The sequence below is a fragment of the Dromiciops gliroides genome, chromosome 2 (genome assembly GCF_019393635.1).
Source record: "Dromiciops gliroides isolate mDroGli1 chromosome 2, mDroGli1.pri, whole genome shotgun sequence".
NCBI classification, from domain to species: Eukaryota; Metazoa; Chordata; class Mammalia; order Microbiotheria; family Microbiotheriidae; genus Dromiciops; species Dromiciops gliroides.
In genome coordinates, this window is record NC_057862.1 from 665621005 (window position 1) to 665636040 (window position 15036).

Here is a 15036-nt window from a genome sequence, read left to right on the forward strand (position 1 = left end):
TCCTGGAAAAAAAACAGAATGGCACTGTCTATGGTACCATTGGCCTCTAATTTCGAATATCTTTTATCTCCTTTCTTAAACTCCATGGTTAGGGACTCTTGTCTCATGATCTTGGGTATGTTACCAGTTCCCTTCACTTTCTAATTCTGTGGGAGAACGCTGCTGATGGTGTGCTTGGGACCCTCAGAAACAAAAGGTACAACCAGCAGGCCACCAACAGGCCAAATGAACCGTGGTTTATGGATATGATGAAGAGGCAATAGATGATTTCAAATAGACATGGAAAGACTTAGATGGACGGAGGCAGAGGAAAGTGAGCAAGACCAGAACAATTTATACTCTAACATCAATATTATAAAACCAAACAATTTTGAAGTCTTTTTTCAAATTGATGAAGAATGAAATGAGCAGAACCAGTTGAATGATTTAGACACTAACCCTACAAAAATGAACAACTTTGAAAGCTTTAAGAACTTGGTCCAAACCAGTGATACCACTGCTAGGTCTGTATTCCAAAGAGACCATAGAAAAGGGAAAAGGACCCACATGTACAAAAATATTTATAGCAGCTCTCTTTGTGGTGGCAAAGAATTGGAAATCGAGGGAATGCCCATCAATAGGGGAATGACTAAACAAGTTGTGGTATATGAATGTAATGGAATACTATTGTGCTGTAAGAAATGATGAGCAGGAGGAGTTCAGAGAAACCTGGAAAGACTTACATGAACTGATGCTGAGTGAAGTGAGCAGAACCAGGAGAACATTGTACACAGTAACAGCAACATTGTGTGATGAACAATGGTGATAGACTTGGCTCTTCTCAGCAGTGCAATGATCCAAAACAGTTTCAAAGAGCTCATGATAGAAAATGTTCTCAACATCCAGAAAAAAACTGAATTATGAATGCAGATTGAACCATACTGTTTCTACTTTTGGACTGGTTTTTTGCTTCTTTTTTTTTTTTTGAGGCTTTTCCCTTGTGCTCTGATTCTTCTTTCACAAGATGACTAATGTAGAAATATATTTAATGTGATTGTACATATACAACCTATATCAAACTGCTTTCTGTTTTGGGGAGGAGGGAGGGAAGGGAGGGAAGGGAGGGTGGGAGAAAAAAATTCAGAACCAAAAATCCTGTGAAAACAAATGTTGAAAACTATCCTTATATGTAACTGGAAAATAATAAAATACTTTTAAAAAAAAGAACTTGGTCCATACAATGACTATTCCTGATTCCAAAAGACTAACAATGAAGCATCTTCTGGTTTTAAATGGAGTTGAAAGAAAATAATCCTCATTTTACAGATGAAGAAACTGAGGCACAGAAAGGCTAAGTGACTGGCCCAAGGTAACTCAGTAAGTGTCTGAGGTCACATTTGAACACAAGTCTTCCTAACTCCAGGTGCAGAGCTCTAGCCATTGTGCTGCCCAGCTGCCCAAATGTGCAGCTTCAGTTTCCTCATCTGTAAAATGGAGGCTATATCCACCATATACCACAAGGAGCTCAAAATGAATATATGATGTGAATGTTAAAGATCATACCATTTAAAAATATCATTGGGGGCAGCTAGGTAGATGAGTTGGATAAAGTACCGGCCCTGGATTCAGGAGGACCTGAGTTCAAATCCGGCCTCAGATACTTGACACTTACTAGCTGTGTGACTCTGGGCAAGTCACTTAACCCCCATTGCCCCGCAAAAAAAAAAAAATATATATATATATATATATATAATTAAGTGAGAACATTGTTGAAGTGTAAAATAGATAATTTCTATTATTTTAAATTAAATATTTTCTTGCATAACTAAAACTTATGTAGCCAAGAATAGAAGAAATGCAGAAAATTGGAGGAAAACCTTTATGGACAATTACTCAGATAGGATGTGACTGGGTTGGAATATTGCTATGGGGAAGGAAATTATGAGCTGGTTGACTTGGAAAGGCATGGGAAGACTTGGACTTGTGAAGGAAGATGCTGTCCACCTTCAGAGAAACAGATGATGAGTGAAATAAACATAGTATGGTCTTACATATATGTGTATGAGTGTATATGTGTACATATGTGTATGTGTTTATGTGCATCTCCACACTTAATTGCAGCCTTCTATAGGATAGGGGAAGGGAGGGGGAAAATAATAGAGAAAAACATACACAGCAGAGAACAAAAGAAAACCAATAAGGAAGCAAAGAAAAAATAAAAAAAGGATAGATTTGAAAATAATGTGTAATATTTCTCATATAGGTTTCTTTGAATAGAAATTTATTATTTTATATTTAATCCTCTCCTATGTTCTGCTGACAACATTTTTTTCCTTTTCTCATTTTGTAACTAAGTTCAAAATTTAAAAAAAATACCATAATTAAATACCATTATGACTGTGACTGAGGAAATTTCTTTTTTAATGTATTTTTATTTATTTTGTTAAATATTTCCCAATTACATGTAAAAAAATTTAACATTCTTTTTAAAAAATTTGAACTCCAAATTCTCTCCTCTCCCACCCCTCCTTTACCTCTTTAGAAGGCGAGCAATAGCATGTCAATTATATATGTAAAGTCATCAAAACATTTCCATATTAGCCATGTTGCAAAATAAAACACACACACATGCACACATAGCCCCAGAAAAATAAAGTTTAAAAAGTATGCTTCAATCTGCACTCAGAGTTCATTAATTCTCTCTCTGGAAGGGGATAGCATTTTTCATTATGGGTCTTTTGGATTGTCTTAGATCATTGTCTTCATCGGAATAGCTAAGTTTTTCACAGTTGACTATCCTTACAATATTGCTGTCATCATGTAAAATGTCCTCCTGGTTCTACTCACTTCGTTTTGCATCAGTTTATATAAGTCTTCCCAGATTTTTCTGAAATCATCCATCTTATCATTTCTTATGGCACAATAGTATTCCATCACATTCATATACCACAAATTATTCAGCCATTCCCCAACTGATGGGCATCCCTTAGGTTTCTATTTCTCTGTCACCACAAAAAGAGCTATGAGAAATATGTTTGTACAGAGGAGTTCTTTTCTCTTTTCTTGGATTTCTTTGGATACAGACTTAGTGATATGCTTTAGGAAAATCACTTTAGTGGCTAAATGGATGATGGATTGGGATGGAAAGAGACTTGAAGCAGGCAGACCCATGAGCAGGCTATTGCAATAGTACAGAAAGGAGGAGAGGAGGGGGCAGTGTCAAAGGAGAGAAGGGGGTATATTCAAGAGATGTTGCAAAGGTGAAATCAGCAGGCTTTGACAACAGCTTGGATATGGAGGGGTAAGAGATAGTGAGGAGTCCAGGATGACTCCTGGGTCCCAAGTCTGAGGGACTGGGATGGGTGTTTACTCATTTCCTTCATCCATTACTTCATCCTTTGACTGACATCCCAAGGCTAATTTCCTTCCTTCTCTCTGTATGTCTCTTGGCCCCAAAAAAACAACTGTAAAAAGAAATCCTCTGCTGTTTATAACTTTTCTAGTTTCCATCTTCACTGAATCATTCTCTGAGTTAGAAGAGACCTCAGAAGCTGTGTGGTCCAAACTGTGGCTGAATAAGTATTCCCTCTACTATACTATCAAGAGGTAATCCAACCTTTGCTTAAAGGCTTCTAGTGATGATTCACTACCCCACCCATGGCAGCCCATTCCTCTTGGGCTCACTATGATGGCTATCTTTAAAGCTGGAGTGTTTAATGGAAAAGAAATTAAAATTGTTCTTCTGGGTCCCAGAAAACAGTACTAGGAGCAATGGATGAAAGTTGCAAAGATATAGGTTGTCATCAACCGATGAATCACTCAGTCAACAGTCAGTCACTCAATAAACATTTGTTAAGTTCCTGCTATGTGCCAGGCACTGTGCCCATGTATAAGCACTAGATGGTCTAAATTCAGAGTGGAGGGATTGAGGTAAAGAAGAAAGAACAGTGGTCCTGGAGTCTTGGCTTTGAATCCCATCTCTGATGCTTGTTACTTGTGGAACCTTGATCCTATCACTCAATCTCCCTGGGCCCTCTTCTATAAAATCAGGATGATGAAGCCCCTGAGACTCCTTCTAGTATTAGGTCAATGATTCTATGATCCCACTGTAAGAGGAATCTGAAAGTGGAACAGAGACCGAAGGACCATTTGTTGGGGATGTCAGTGATAACTATAAAAACTCTAGCTCTTGGATTCTATGATTCTGTGAATCACAGATACCCAAAATGGCAATGGGCTATCTCACTGGGCAGTAGGATTGCTAGGCTAGATGCTTTCAAGGGAATGCTGAATGACTACTTGGCAGGAATGTTGTAGAGAGAATTTCTATTCAAGTAAGGATTTGAGATTTCCTGACACAATTACCTCAAAAAACAAAACAAAACAAAAACAAAAACAAAAACTCCAAATTCAAGTAAGGATTGAACTAGACAGTTTCTGCAGTCTGCTCCAATGAGATATCTTATGATTATTCTATATCCTCATTCTCTGACAATTCTGAATACTGAAGACAAATGGAAACAAAATTTGTTTTTTATGCAAATGGAAAGTGAAAGGCACAGTCTCAGTCTCTTGTTATTAAATTTGGCCAGATACAAGTTCACAGAGAAAAGACTTTGATTTTTATCTCCCAGTTCATTTCCTGGTTTATCCTTACCTCTGTTTCCAGTTCAAAGCCAAGAGTCACTTATTTTAGTTCCCTTGGCCACTGGGGAACCAAGCATCTTTCTCTCTGGGTGCTAAACATCTACCTGGGAAGATCATGTGAACAAGATCATGGACTAGACATTTTCTCCAATCCCCATGACCCCTCAAACCTCTCAAAAACAGACAAATATGTTCCAAAAATAAAGCAACTTCAGCTCTTTTTATAGTCTAGGGCATTCAGAATTCAAGAGAAGTTTAAAAATCCTGGCTATTGACATTCACTGACCCCAAGCTCTATCACTCCCCATGCTACCAGCAATGAAGCTTTACTATATTAGCATACCCAAGGACACAGCACAGATGTACATCAAAACCCAGTCCTATACGACAGTCTCCCTTCCTTCTTTCCAGTGCTATGGAGACCCTGGCTCCAGGCCAAGGAAGTTTGCCCAGGCCTCAACATTTAGCTTGGCCACAGCCCTTCAGGAACAAAAGCCTGACAGATGCTGCAACCCAGAGGCGCCAGTGCTGCAAAGCTCTGAACTGGTCCTGGAGAAAACAATTTCTGAATTTCCAGTTTGGGGCCAGAGCACTGAGGTACAGGAGGAGTAGGACAGGTCACTAGGATAGTGGTCTATGCATGTGTGTGTGTGTGTGTGGTGGTGGTGGTGGTGGGGAAGCTATGTAGCACTCTACCAAGTTTGAGGGAAAGAGCACATAGCACCCAGCTCAGGCCAGTTTGACTGCTGGTAAACTGTGAACTTCCCATTATGGGAAGAGGTTGAGATCCAGCCCCCAAGGAAACCACAATCAGAGGGGAGGGGGTCAGAAAGTGAATGACGAGAGAAATGGAGGAGGGGGAGGGGAGAGACTGAGAGTACCAAAGATGTCAGGAAGAAGAAATCTTAAAAACATTAAACATAAACAGACAACAGGAAAAACAGTAAAAGGAAATATGGTCTCCAGATCTAGTAAATGAATTCAGGTATCTATGAATAAATCCTGCAAAATGAAGGAAAATGATCCAACACTTGATGAGACAGAGGACCCAGTGGAGTTTGAGGAGAACATAGAATCACAGCACATTGTTCCTGAGTGTTTTAAAGAGAAATTAGAATTATGAGAGTATAATTTATGTCCTAAACAGAAAAATAATGAGCAAAATAGAAAAACTTAAATATGTAATGGCAAACCTCATCAAAGAAATAAAAGAGAGAACAATGGTTCTCTCTTGGCAAAAGAAATGCAAATACACAGAAATTAAGAACAACCCCCAAAAAGCAAAAAACCCAAGAACATTAAAGGAAAATATACTCATTATGCAAGCAAAACATATTGATCTGGAAGACAGGATAGAAACAACCTAAAGATCCTGAGGCTCCAAGAAGAATATAGCATGACAAAAAACCTTAACACAATAAAGAGGGAAATAATAGGAGAGAACTGCTCAGAACTTCTGAACATAGTAAATGAAAGAATTCACACATTACCTCCAGGAAAAAAAAGACTCAAGGTTGCAAACTCCAAAATTCATAATAGTTAAATTGAACAATTCAATTCATAAACAAGTTCTGCAAGTCATCAGGAGACTCAACTACAAAGGGAAAAACATCCAATTAACTCCATTATTGTTCACCCGTTAAAAAAAGGTGGAGGGAATGGAAAAATGTGTTCCAAACAGCAATGGAGTCCAGGATGACCTATCCTACAAATCTGAGCTTAACCAGACAGGATAAAAGATGGGTATTAAATAATAAAGAATTTGAAACCCAGAACTAAAAAAATTGTTTGCTTCATGAGCACCCCAAAACCCAGAAATGCAGGAGTGAATAAATGCATACAGCAACAGCAACAGCAACAGAGTGACAACAGAAAGAACAAAAAGAGATTTCTTTCTTTTGTTCTTTTTTTACAATGATAAACATTTTTATTTAAAGTTTTGAGTTCCAAATTCTATTCCTCCTTCCCTCCCTGAGGTGGTAAGCAATCATATATAGGTTATACATGTACAATTATGTTGTACATTATCATATTATTCATTTTGTATAAGAAAACTTGAATATTAAAAGAAAGTGAAAAATAGACTTCTACAGTTTGCGTTCAATCAATATCACTTCTTTCTTTGGAGGTGGATAATATGTTTCATCAATAGTCCTTTGGGATTGTCTTGGATCATTGTATTGCTGAGAATAGTTAAGTCATTCACAGTTCTTCATTGTACAATATTGCTGTTACTATGTACAAAATTCTCCTGGTTCTGCTCACTTCACTATACATCAGTTCATACAAGTCTTTCCAGGTCTTTCTGAAGTCAACCCGCTTGAAGAGATTTCTTTCTAAAAGAGACAGGAGTGAGGGGTCAGCGAGGTGGTGCAGTGGATAAAGCACTGGCCTTGGATTCAGGAGTACCTGAGTTCAAATCCGGCCTAAGACACTTGACACTTACTAGCTGTGTGACCCTGGGCAAGCCACTTAACCCTCATTGCCCTGAAAAAAAAAATCGAATAAAAGAGACAGAAGTAGGGGGCAGCTAGGTGGCACAGTGGATAAAGCACCAGCCCTGGATTTAGGAGTACCTGAAAAAAAAAGAAAAGGAGTACCTGAGTTCAAATCTGGTCTCAGACATTTGACACATAATAGCTGTGTGACCCTGGGCAAGTCACTTAACCCCCATTGCCCTGCAAAAAAAAAAAAGAGAGAGAGAGAGAGACAGGAGTGAAGGCAGAAATCTGGGAGAGGTAACAGTAGAGAGCTGGGCAGGGGCCATTATGGACAGAGAGAAGCTGGTGACATCCTGCCTATAGGTAAATCAATGCTTTTTTTGTGGTACTACATCACAATATAAAAGAGGACATGAAAAATAGGAGCAGAGCAGGGGGACAGAGAGGAGAGAGTGATGTGCTGAGGTCAAATTCAGGGCTATCACTGAGGGGAAGTCAAACTCTGTGGTCTAAGTAAGAGAAGAGCCTGGAGTAGGGGCTGGGGAGGAAGAGGGGCAAAAGATTAAAGGGGGCAAAGGAAAGAGGTCTTACTTTGAAGGTGGTAAGGGTTTCTACTGATGAATGCTTCTATGGGTGAAGGTAGCTGAGGACCCAATGAGTTGGGACCCAAGAGATTACCTAAACTGATAAAGTATCCCCTCTATTGCATATGTCCACTTGTTGGGCATCCAGGAGGTCATCCAATGAGGCCTGGAGAATTTGGTGCTTGAAGAGTCTACTTGCCCTGGGAGGGAGGAAGTTGGAACCCCTGGGGTCAACCGGCACCTGGAAGAGTGGGAGATTTCCAGGCAAGTGTAGAAAAAAGGACAACAAGGGAGGGTATAGATCAGTACGGGAAGGGCCCTACTGATCAGTGTCCTCTGATATCTGCTATTATTATTATTATTATTACTATTGGCATCATTCTGAGAACGAGGTACAATGGAAAAGAGGAATCCTTGGCATAAGCCTTATGAGTCAGTGGCAAAAAGCACCTAGAGGGAAGAGCCTAGAATGGATGCCTTGGAAGCTTTGATTGCCCAAAAATACAGAGGAGAGAGATCAGATGATTATGAGGGTCTAAAGTAAAGTGAATTTTAGGGGTAATGAACCCTACAGGAGTCATCTGCAGAAAGATGACCATTGAACCTGTGACTGTTGATGAGATAAGAAAGAATAAACAGGAAGAAAAGAAAATAGAAGGCAGAACAGAGCCCTGGTGGACACATACTTAAGACACAGGACATGAATGACAACCCTACAAAGAGAGACAAGAAAAAACAGTAACGCACAGAAACTCAAAGAAGAGAAAGAAGTTAAGGATAAACATTGAGAAAAGACCACTGAATTTAACGACAGAGCCATCATTGAGAGCAGTTTCAATCAAGCACTGGGGTCAGAAGTCAGCTTTCTGATAGGTTGGAAAATGAGTGGAAGGTGAATCAATGACCAAGGCTTTTTCCAGGAGTTGAGTTAAACAGCGATTGAGAAAGGGAGGTGAGATGCAGGATGATAGTTTAAAGGGATGACAGGATCTAGTGAAAAATGTGTTTGAGGATGAGGGAATTCTGGGAATGTTTGTAGTCAATTGAGAAGAAACCAGTGGGGGCAGCTAGATGGCGCAGCGGATAGAGCACCAGCCCTGGAGTCAGGAGTACCTGAGTTCAAATCCGGCCTCAGACGCTTAACACTTTCTAGCTGTGTGACCCTGGGCAAGTCACTTAACCCCAATTGCCTCACCAAAAAAAAAAAAAAAAAAGGAGAAGAAACCAGTGGAAGAAGAGAGACTAATGATTAGAGAGAAAGGGAATGATTAAAGGGGCAAGTTCCCAGAGAAGAGTGGAAAGGATGGGATCAAGAACAAATATAGCAAGTCTGGCCTTAGCAAGGAGGGCTGTGTCCTTCCTTAGAGACTGGAGCAAAGGAGGGGAGAATGGAGAATGAATTTGGGTGAGGGAATAGCCTGGTGTTTGAGGGAGTCCATGACACATAGCCTCAATGCTATGAGCAGTATTATTTGAAAACAAGATCCTGAGCAGGGATCTGCAGACTTCACCAGACTGTCAATGGGGCCCCTGAAATGAAATAGGTAAAGAAGCCCTCATGGGGAGATATTAAGTCTGTTTCCAAGATAATTATAGCTCTCAGAGGTCTGCCCTGGACTCTAACCTCCTCTCCCTCTTTGCAGTGAGTGACAGCCCAGACTGGAAGACATCCAGGCAGTAAGAGAGATGATGATGGCCACAAGCAGATGGCCCAAACTGGGGGAGCCGCCAGCCACTTCATTCAAAGAGAGGCTGGGCTCCCTTTCTAGAAATAGCCCAAGGACAAAGGTGGGGCTGCTTCCGTCCTGCAGATGGAGAAATCTGGGAAGTTTCCATTCCTCGGAGCCATTCCCACATCTCCCGCCCCCCCTGCCCCATACTGGGATCCAGGCACCTGGAAGATGCTGGAATGAAGCCCACTGATTTCCATTCCAGTCTTCCCTCCGACCATCCGTCTCTCCTCCACGCCCTTAAAAGAAATAGTAATGTCTTAGCCTCATCTCAAACCTTTAAAGTATTTTCATCATACATGCATACATACACACATACATATCTGTATATTTGTGTATGTGTATGTATACACATACACACACACATATATATGTGTGTGAATATATCTATATCTCTATATCTCTATCTCTATCTATCTATCTATCTATCTATCTATATATATATATATATTCACTCACCTTCTTACCACAGTGAACCATTAAACACTCCAGCTTTAAAGATAGCCATCATAGTGAGCCCAAGAGGAATGGGCTGCCACAGGTGGGGTAGTGAGTCATCACTAGAAGCCTTTAAGCAAAGGTTGGATTACCTCTTGATAGCAACTAGTTTCTAGTTTCCATCTTCACTGAATCATTCTCTGAGTTAGAAGAGACTTCAGAAGCTGTGTCGTCCAAACTGTGGCTGAATAAGTATGCCCTCTACTATACTATCAAGAGGTAATCCGGGGCAGCTAGGTGGCGCAGTGGATAGAGCACTGGCCCTGGATTCAGAAGGACCTGAGTTCAAATCCAGCCTCAGACCCTTGACACTTACTAGCTGTGTGACCCTGGGCAAGTCACTTAACCCCAATTGTCTCACCAAAAAAACCCAAAACAAAACAAAAAGGGGCTATATGGTACAATGGGTAGGGCACTGGACTTGAACTCAGGAAGATCTGGGTTTGAATCTGTCTGAGACATTTAGTAGTAGAAGTAGTAGCAGCGGCAGCAGCAGTGGTTGTTGTTGTTAGCTAGCATTTATATAGCTTTTTAAGGTTTGGAAAGAGTTTTATAAATATTATCTCATTTTATCCATTCCAGAATCAGTGCATCTACTTCAGAACTGGAAGAGTTCTCAGATGTTTATGTATTCTAACCTGTTGGAAAGAAGCCAAATAGACCTTATCTTGTGGCTTGTTGCTGTCGTTTTCAGTTATGTCTGACTCTTGTGACCTCATTTGGGGTTTTCTTGGCAAAAACACTGGAGTGGGTTGCTATTTCATTCTCTAGCACATTTTACAGATGAGGAAACTGAGGTAAACCAGGGTCACACAGTTAGTACACGTCTGAAGCTTGATTTTAACTCGACCTGATTCCAAGTTCATCCCTCTAGCTATGTCACCCTGGGCAAATCACTTAACCTCTCCCAGCCTCAATTTCCCCATCTGTAATAGGAATGATTTGGACTCAATTGCCTCTAAAACTCCTCCTTCTAACTCCAATTTTCTGGCCCTATATTCCATTCCCTTCATCGAAGACTTTCACTAGCACCTTTTGACCTCCTGAAAAAACTCAAATCCCATAGCTTTCCAGATTTTACTTACCAGGCCACTCCCATATTCTTTTCATCCTAACTTCCCCGTCCCCCCAAATAATAAGTTTTCATTTCTATAGCCCTCCTCAAAACTCATGACATAGGAAATGAAAAAAAAATGGTTAGCCTTGTTTAATAAGTGAGGAAACCGAGTCTCAGAGAACCGATATAATTTATCCAAAGTCACGAGACTAATAAATGACAGAGCCAGACGGGAATCCAAGTTTCCTGACTTCAAGGGCAGTGTTCCTTTTACTAAACCCATCTCCAAGGCAACAATCTCTAGAATCCTTCTTTTCCCTCACACTTAACATTCCAAGAACAACTTCTCGTTTTTAAGCCATCAACCTTCCCTCTTCTGACTCACTTCAAATCTCACTTCCTCCAGGTGGATGTCAGAAGAGGTGGTCTAAGGCACCTCTTCCCATCAATGGGAGAAAAACACCCTTGTAATGCAAAAAGCCTGTGTGTTTATCCATCTTATCTCCAGAGAGTCGGAGCTTCTAGAGGTGGGACCAAGGGGGCAGTCAATTAACACCAACAATTTCTGTTACTTCCAATTTGGGGGAGAAAAAAGTAAATATCAATTCAGAGAATAAACTAATGTGAAAGTTAGGAGAAACCTTAGAAATCCCTCTGGTTTCTCAGAAACATAATCTGAGCCATCCAGAGAGGGAAAATGCCTTCCCCTGTACAAACTGGCATGCTTAGAGAACACTAGAGAAGACCCCCATTAGCCCTCTATTGTTGTTTTCCCTTCAACCTGAAATTCCTGTGTTATTCACAGAATCAAAGAATGTAAGAATCGGAATGAACCTTATCAGCTCCTAATCCAACAAGACTCTCCAAGACATGCCCATCCAGCCTCTTCTCGAAATCTCCCAGGAAAAGGAGCCATCACTTCCCATCTCTGCAAGAAGCCTTTTCCATTCTCCCCCACTCCTTCCCCCTATCCAAAACTGCTAGGTTCTGCCTTCTGAGAATACCTCGCACTTGTACTGTGTATTCCTTGTATGTACATCGTTGTTTGTATATTGCCTTCTTATTAGAATTTGAGGGGACAGCTAGGTGGCACAGTGGATAGAGCACTAGCCCTGGATTCAGGAGAACCTGAGTTCAAATACAGCCTCAGACACTTGACACTTACTAGCTGTGTGACCTTGGGCAAGTCACTTAACCCTGATTGCCTCACAAACAACAACAACAACAAAAAAGAATTTGAAATCCTTGAAGGTGGGGACTATGTTTTTGCCTTTATTTGTATCCCCAGAGATTAGCACAGTGCCTGGCCCATAGTAAGCACTTAATAAATACTGATTGATGATGAAGATGATGGAAGACAGATGAAAAGGACTAAGAGAACTTATTTCCTAAAATGATTGAGTTTAGCCCTTACCTTGGGGCAGGGAGAGGTTTGATCTTAATAGTATTTTTTCCAATTACATGTAAAGATAGTTTTCAATGTTGATTTTTATAAGATTTTGAGTTCCAAATTTTTCTCCCTCCCTTCCCTCCCCCCTCCCCAAGACAGAATGCAATCTGATATAGGCTATATATGTACAATCACATTAAACATAGTTCTGCATTAGTCATGCTGTGAAAGAAGAATCAGAACAAAAGGGGGAAACCTCAAAAACCAAAAAATAAAACCAAAATAGAAACAGTATGCTTCAATCTGCATTCAGGTTCCACAGTTCTTTTTTCTGGGTGTGGAGAGCATTTTCCAACATGAGTCCTTTGGAGTTGTCTTTAACCCTTGTGAAGAAACATGAAAAAAAATTCTTGAGAACAGACTTAGGGGCAGCTAGGTGGTACAGTGGATAAAGCACTGGCCCTGCATTCAGGAGGACCTGAGTTCAAATCCAGCCCCAGACACTTGACAGTTGCTAGCTGTGTGACTCTGGTCAAGTCACTTAACCTTCATTGTCCCACCCAAAAAAAATTAAAAAAAAAAAAAAAGAGAGAACAGATTTAAATTGGTATACTGAGAGGACTGAATGGTAGGACTGTTTCTAGAATTAAAGAGGTCAGCAGTTATAGCAATAATTAAAAGTGACTTTTGGCCTAAATTGTTCTCCCAACTGATGTATTATAAATAATTATTCATGTCTTTTGTTTTATTGTCTATTACATTGTTAATTAATAGTATATGTAACCTGTAACCTTTCTGTTTATTTAAGCCTAGGAAACTAGGAAATTTGATATATAGAGAAAAATTAGCAAATGTTTATGAGAAAAGAGGTTTTTCCAGTTTCTTAAATAAACTGTGGTAGGGTCACATATTTAATCGATTAATTTAATGACTGATGTTGTAATTTTAATACTTGGCATGGAAAATCAGAACATACCCCTTGATATGCTTAGTACTCAAGATTAAAATGGATAAAGAAAATGAACTAGTACCAGGTAGAGAAAAAAAGTGGTCATTTCACCCAGGCGATCTGTAAGACTCAACCCCCAAACCCTACTATATAAATTCAAGATAATTTGAGGGAGGAGAAAACATCATTCTTTTTAAAATTTGTTTATTTAGATTTTTTCCAAATTACATGTAAAAACAAATTTTAACATCAATTTTTTACAACTTTGTATTCCAACTTCTCTTTCTCCCTCCCCAATCCTCCTTAAGAACTCAAGCAATTCGGGGGCAGCTAGGTGGCGCAGTGGATAGAGCACTGGCCCTGGATTCAGGAGGATCTGAGCTCAAATCCAGCCTCAGACACTTGACACTTACTAGCTGTGTGACCCTGGGCAAGTCACTTAACCCTCATTGCTCAGCAAAAAAAAAAAAAAAAAAGAACTCAAGCAATTCAATATAAGTTATACAGAGAAAACATAATTCTGAGCATCAGAGAGCTGTACAGGGACAGTGGAAGCTGGAGGATGATGAATTAGAGAAGCAGAGAAGGGATCAGATTCCAGACATAAGGGGTGGAGAGAAGCAAATGCACAGAGGAAAGAGAATGGCATAGGGGCAGCTAGGTGGCGCAGTGGAAAGAGCACCAGTCCTGGATTCAGGAGGACCTGAGTTCAAATCTGCCCTCAGACACTTGACACTTACTAGCTGTGTGACCTTGGGCAAGTCACTTAACCCTCATTGCCCCGCAAAAAAGCAAAAACAAACAAAACAAAACCCTGTCAACAGATTGAGCACAGGGACCCGAGAAGCATCATCCCCCTCTCCCAGCCAGCTCTAGAGAACCCTTCCCAGTGACCTGTCACTATGGTATCCCACTCCCTAGATCCTCCTTCACCCCACCCCCAGTGGGGACATGGGCTGGACCCTGGAAAACAATGGGCTGCCTCCTTTCCCAGAATGACCATACTCAAGGTTTAACTGTCCCCTCCTTCACCACTGCCCTTGCCTTCCTGCTATCAGACTGTCCTCAGTGCACCCATCATCACCACAACCACAGCCTGGCTGTTTTTGCTTCATGGTGAAAAGATTTCCAGTTATAGTTCAGCAGGAAAGGGAGTGATGTGAAATAAGTTTGGAAAGGTAGTTCCAAGACAGATTAAGGAGGGTCTTCAGTGCCTGCTTGTATTTTGTCCTAAAGACAATGGGGAGTTATAGGCTGTTTTTGAGCTGGGGAGTAGCACGGTCAGTTTGGGCAGCTGTGGGGAGGATGGAGGTGAGAGACACTGAAAACAGGGAGCCCAATGAGGAGTTTAGTACAAAAATCCCAGTGAAGGATCCTGAGGACCTTTTGTGGTTGTATGAATGGAGAGGTGAGGACAGATGTGAGAAATGTTGGGGAGGCAGTCGACAACCCTTGGCAGCTGATTGGATTTGAGGACGGAGAGGAGGAAGGGAAGAGTCAAGAATTACTCCTAAGATTGAGAAGAACAATAGCTAGTTTTCAGATTGTGTAGCAGTCAAAGTGGCCTTGGTGGAAGGGGAGAAGCCCCACGACCCTGGCATGACTGCTGATGACTGTTCCCTGGGTGCCTCTCCAAGGGTGCTTGCCCTTGTGGAGTCAGGTAGTAGAGTGTTTGCCCGTCAAGTCCTTCTTCCAGGCTCGAGGGCCAGATGAGGGCTTTCAGAGAGATTTCCCAAGAGTAGGGGCAAACAAGTCAAGGTG